A 6,000-nucleotide genomic window follows, 5' to 3' on the forward strand; every position below is an offset into this window, starting at 1 on the left:
ATCTTACATTTGGTTGCGCTTTTCCAAATCAGGTACATGTAATGGTTTATCAAAACGAAACGAAAATAAAAACCTACCAATTGCGCTCACTGTCAATGTTCCTGTCCAGTTCGTCTTTTCAGCCAGGTGCACCCTTGTATCCGTTAGTCCTTCACTTTCCTTTGGGTTACAGAAGTCAACTGACTTAACTGGGCGCCGCCCCTCCGCATACCGAGTGCGCGGTGATTTTCACCACTGGCTAACACTTAGAAAATTAAGGAACTGCTCGTAGTGTACTGGAGACTTTAGGAAGATAGTATTTTAACGAAAAATGATCCGAATTAAAGCTAATTATTTACGATTTCCTACAGAAACGTCAACGAGAGTAAATTCATCAACTCATGTTCTGGGAGAGGAAGGCAGCCCACAGAGACTGCGTATGACACACGGTAGTGAAAGCCAAATGGAAGCTACAGTGCAGAATTTTCTCTCAACCAGGGCAATTACTAACATTGGAACATGGAACATTCGGACCATGTTCGAGAAGGCCTAAAACAACATGGAGAAGGATCAACTGAGGCTGAAGTACAACAGACTGGGATGAGTTGGAACCAACTTGAAAAACGTGGCCAAGGACAGGGGAAGATGGAGATCTCTGGTGGACGACCTATATTCCACAGGAACTTAAGAGTGTATCCATAAGAGGAACAGGCAACAGGTGATACAGCTCATATCACCGATTTCGCCCAAACTTAGCATAAATGTTGGGTATGGTGAGCTATTTACTGTGACAAAACATCAGCTCAAAATATTTTATTCCCTTCAAGTTATGGCACCTTTTGCAAAAATGGCCATTTTTCACTAATTTATGCATATTTAATTAGCTGACTTTGATTGACCAGTTCCACAAGAAAAAAAGACTTCTGAAAATAAAATTCACTGCACTATATTCTGTGGTTATTAGGCTTTAAGTACAATAATTCACTTTAACCGTCTGATTTGATTTCTTCTCCTCAAATGGTCTTTTGGAAGGTACACATTTCGTACTGTTGGAAATAGCCTTTAACTAGTGCCCAATATCTCCCATGAGCAACAACTTATATACATTATTCTTACATGGGTAATGAAGTCCATCATTAAACTTCACAAAAATGCCACAAAATGTCTGGGGACTTCAATATTCTATTAGTATTGAGGAACTAAACACACGTGACTTAACGATTTCTTGCTATTTCATCAAAATTCACCGAAACACAGAAGTCATTTATTTGCCTCAATTTGGCACAAAATCGGTACGAAATAGCTAATCAAGCATAAATTTATAGATAACAACCAAAATATTGGCGAAGATTGGCAGTTAGGGCATTTTTCGGAGCGTTTTCAGAGCCATATAATTCGGCAATGTTGTGATAGTAAATGTAAAAATAGCAGCGAAAGATTTTCTTCAAAAGCTCGCTCAATTCAACATTTAGGCACATCAAAGTTAAGAAACAAGAAAGTAATACTACATACATGCCACTTATCGACACACAGATGCTTTCTTTTAAAGAATTTGTTCTTCCTCGCTGCACTTCGATCCTTCGATCGATCTCAATTGACATGTACTGTTGCTTTGAGGCGCGATGAACTTAGCCAATACATCGTGGTTCATTCTTCGTGAAAGGTGTAAACAGGTTGTCAATAAAGTCATTCAAAGAGCTGTTTAAAGTTCACGGAAGGACACTTGTCTCAGCCAGTTTGAATGAAATAAATTTAACTGGAAAATAAACAGCCGCCATGTTGTATTTGTACCTTTGAGCCTGCCGTTTCAGTCAGCGGTAAAGCCGTACACTTGGGCAAGTACGTAGTGTAGTCATCATATAGTTGTTTGACTAAATCCTATATAGGGATATTCATAGAGGGGATACATAGCCTATCCCTACACAGCTATACACGCCTATACATAGCCCAACACAGCTCTACACAGCTATACACACGCGTGTTCATTTGCTTTTCCTTCGCAAATGTTTGTTTTTGTTGAAATAAGTAGCAGATGGTGTTATCTACCCTCTGAACAACCGGGGCTTGATCTTAGCCTTATAAGTAGTGTGCGTTTGTGAGAATTTTTTTCAACTTCTCCATTGAATTTTCTTGATAAATAGTTGAAGAGAAATACACTGGATGCAGTGTAATGTATGCGATGCAATCAGAGCAAGTTTTTCCATCTTATTTCAGGTTAAAACTAGTATGTTTATTGTTTTTTTTTTTTGTTGTTTCTGTCTTTTTTGGGAGGTGGGGGTGGGGGTGAATATGGACATTCGAAGAAATGGCGGTCAGGTTGTCAGCCTGGCCTGTGTACATCTATTCTTTCTGTTCAAATCGTCTATATTATATTACACTTTGGCAGCTAGGAGACTGAATTTGTACCCACTCTCTTTTTCGGGATCCCACAAAGTTCTCCATCTGTCCATTTACCGATAAACGTCATTACTGCAGTTTTATTAATTTGTTTTAGAAAAGGGCTTTTATGGGGACAAATTTTTCCTCCTGAATGCCCACATTGCAAGTGACGAATTGCGGCTTCAAATGATAATTTTCTTCATCACCGACTCAATTTAAGTGGCTATGTGAGTTACAAAGACGCGAATGCAGACTTTTGTAGAGAGCTAAAACCCCGCATTAAAACTAAACAAATTTATTGCAAGACTAGGACTACGCAAGACGGCAAAACTTATTAGCTAATGTTTCAACCAGCACAGGTAGTCTTCTGTCTTCTTCGAGGTCAACGCGAGGGAAACCCGTTTTATTCTTTGTTGTTTTCTCTCTCTACATTCACACCTTTATATGTACATATATGTATATATTTGCTGCGCCATATAGACTGCGTCGCTAAAGGCATTTCGTACGTGAATACTTTGTTCAGTTCAGCACAGACGCTCCCCCAACTAAAGCACTTGCGCAAGAACCGATTACAAAACCTGCCTCGCTATCCACCGTATAGTGATTTATCCCGTGGTAAACGTTATTCTCCAATTTTGCTGAGTTATTCATTTTTTTCCCATTTATGCCCCGGGGGTAGGGGAATTTGGTCAAAAAATGTAATCGTTATGCGCGGTATTAATCACTATTTCCGCCAGGGGAGGGGAATTTGAACAAGCAATAAAAAAATACAAATGTCTGGAAAGTAACTGGGAGACGTTGTCATTCTGATTTGTTTAACTGTGTAGCGTCTTTTATGCTAAAAATAATTGTTTATGTTCCAAAATGACGCTAAATGGCGGTATAAAACTGCTCCGACGTTTCGGCAATACTGCCTTCTTCAGGGTGCCACCCCCCAAACGCAGTATTGCCGAGACGTCGGAGCAGTTTTATACCGCCATTTAGCGTCATTTTGGAACATAAACAATTATTTTGATTTGGTTGCCGTACATGCCGACCCTTGAACAGAAAAATCAAGAACTCTGTTTCGGTGAAAGTCAAATGGAACAGTATTTTTTCTGGAAAATCTCTTCGGAGATTTACGGAACGTCAGAAATTTTCTTACCATTTGTAAGGTTTCCCAGTTCTAGTCTCCCATCCTTCAGGTCTCCCACCAACGGAAAGAAATAACAGGAAACTGAGCTACAAATGGTAAGCGACATCTATTTCGGTTAGTTTGCTAATTTTGGAAAGAAGCCTTTCCATTTTTCAGTGGTCATTCCAACCGGTTCTCTCCAACAAATGGTAAGCACCCTAGAGTTCGTTCAGCATCACATTGCGGTAAACACGTCAAGCTGTAGCGGAGGAAATTGTTTTCCCTACAACAATTTGAAAATATTCTCATTTTCGTTTCATCACAAACGCATCCAACGAACACCCGCGGAGGAAAAGCAAATGATCGCGCGTGTGGTCACGCGTGATGGACGCGTGATGCCCAGTGAACGGCCGTACCGCTGACTGAAACGGCAGGCTCAAAGGTAGAAATTCAACATGGCGGCTGTTTATTTTCCAGTTAAATTTATTTCATGCAAGCTGGCTGAGACAAGTGTCCTTTCGTGAACTTTGAACAGCTCTTTGAATGACTTTATTGACAACCTGTTTACACCTTTCACGAAGGATGAACCACGATAGATTGACTATTAAAGTTCAGCGCGCCTCAAAGCAACAGTACATGTCAATTGAGATCGATCGAAGAATCGAAGTGCAGCGAGGAAGAACAAATTCTTCAAAAGAAAGCATCTGTGTGTCGATAAGTGGCATGTATGTAGTATTACTTTCTTGTTTCTTTACTTTGATGTGCCTAAATGTTGAATTGAGCGAGCTTGTGAAGAAAATCTTTCGCTGCTATTTTTACATTTACTATCACAACATTGCCGAATTATATGGCTCTGAAAACGCTCCGAAAAATGTCCTAACAGCCTTTTCTTTGCCAATATTTAGATTGTTATCTACAGATTAATGCTTGATTAGCTATTTCGTACCGATTTTATGCCAAATTGAGGCAAATAAATGGCTTCTGTGTTTCGGTGAATTTTGATGAAATAGCAAGAAATCGTTAAGTCACGTGTGTTTAGTTCCTCAATACTAATAGAATATTGAAGTCCCCAGACATTTTGTGGCATTTTTGTGAAGTTTAATGATGGACTTCATTACCCATGTAAGAATACTGTATATAAGTTGTTGCTCATGGGAGATATTGGGCACTAGTTAAAGGCTATTTCCAACAGTACGAAATGTGTACCTTCCAAAAGACCGTTTGAGGAGAAGAAATCAAATCAGACGGTTAAAGTGAATTATTGTACTTAAAGCCTAATAACCACAGAATATAGTGCAGTGAATTTTATTTTCAGAAGTCTTTTTTTCTTGTGGAACTGGTCAATCAAAGTCAGCTAATTAAATATGCATAAATTAGTGAAAAATGGCCATTTTTGCAAAAGGTGCCATAACTTGAAGGGAATAAAATATTTTGAGTTGATGTTTTGCCACAGTAAATAGCTCACCATACCCAACATTTATGCTAAGTTTGGGCGAAATCGGTGATATAAGCTGTATCACCTGTTGCATGGTTCTGCCCTGTTCTCTCACGGGCACACTCTTAAGGGTTTAAGCCAAGTAAGTCATTTACGATTCCTGAAAACTTCTACGAGCTGAACGTCGCCTAGTTCTTTTCCTTTCTGTCATTATTTTTGGGTCTCATATCTTCTTGAACAAGTTTGGGCGGATTGTCAGCTGTTTCCCACCCTAGTCTAGGGGTTATGTCTTTCGGGTTTTTTTTGGGCGGAATTGGCGGGACGGCTTTTAAAAACCAAGGGGGGCCAAAAGGGGGGGCGGAAGAGCCCCCAAAATTGCGAGCCGCGAGGGGCCCCCTAGTCTACTAATATATTATACTTTATTATAATCAGAAAACACTTGTGTAATAACGAAACTCTTTTATTATGCAGACCGCTGTTTCATAGTCCTTTTCACTCAATAATACATTTCTGCAAATATATATTTTTATGTATTAAAAATATGTAAAATATACTTTATTTACAATTTGTGAAAGTACGTGAATTTTTTAGGGAAGATTTTTTTTTACAATAAAACACGCTCTATTATCGACAACAGTTGGTTTTCTTACTTCTCAACCAATCAAAGGGCGGACAACCGCACGTGTAACCGGGGGGGGAGGAGGCCCCCCCCCCCGGTGTAACTTACTGCATGTGACTAAATGGATTTCCCGCGCTTTCAAGCAACTTGGTTTTTAATTGTGGAGGGGATATATCCTCTCTGATGAGCAGTGTAAACCAACATAAAGACACTACAAAGATGTCAATTAATTTTTTTTGGAGAGGGGGCGGGGAGGCAACGATGTAGCAGAGGGCTCTCATCAAGTGACGGGGTTGATACGGCAACTTTCTGGGATTTGTGCCTTGCTATCGCTTGGGTTCGATGTCCAGCCGCTGAGACCAGACCACCGATGACCCCCGACAATTTGCTTGCGGAGTCCCCTCCCCCCGCCAAATACAGAGTTGAGCGGGTGTATACTTTAGGTGTTTCTATTAAAATATATAAAAAAAAAAA

This window comes from Oculina patagonica, chromosome 12 (genome assembly GCF_052425735.1).
Source record: "Oculina patagonica isolate OP01 chromosome 12, crgOcupat, whole genome shotgun sequence".
NCBI lineage: Eukaryota > Metazoa > Cnidaria > Anthozoa > Scleractinia > Oculinidae > Oculina > Oculina patagonica.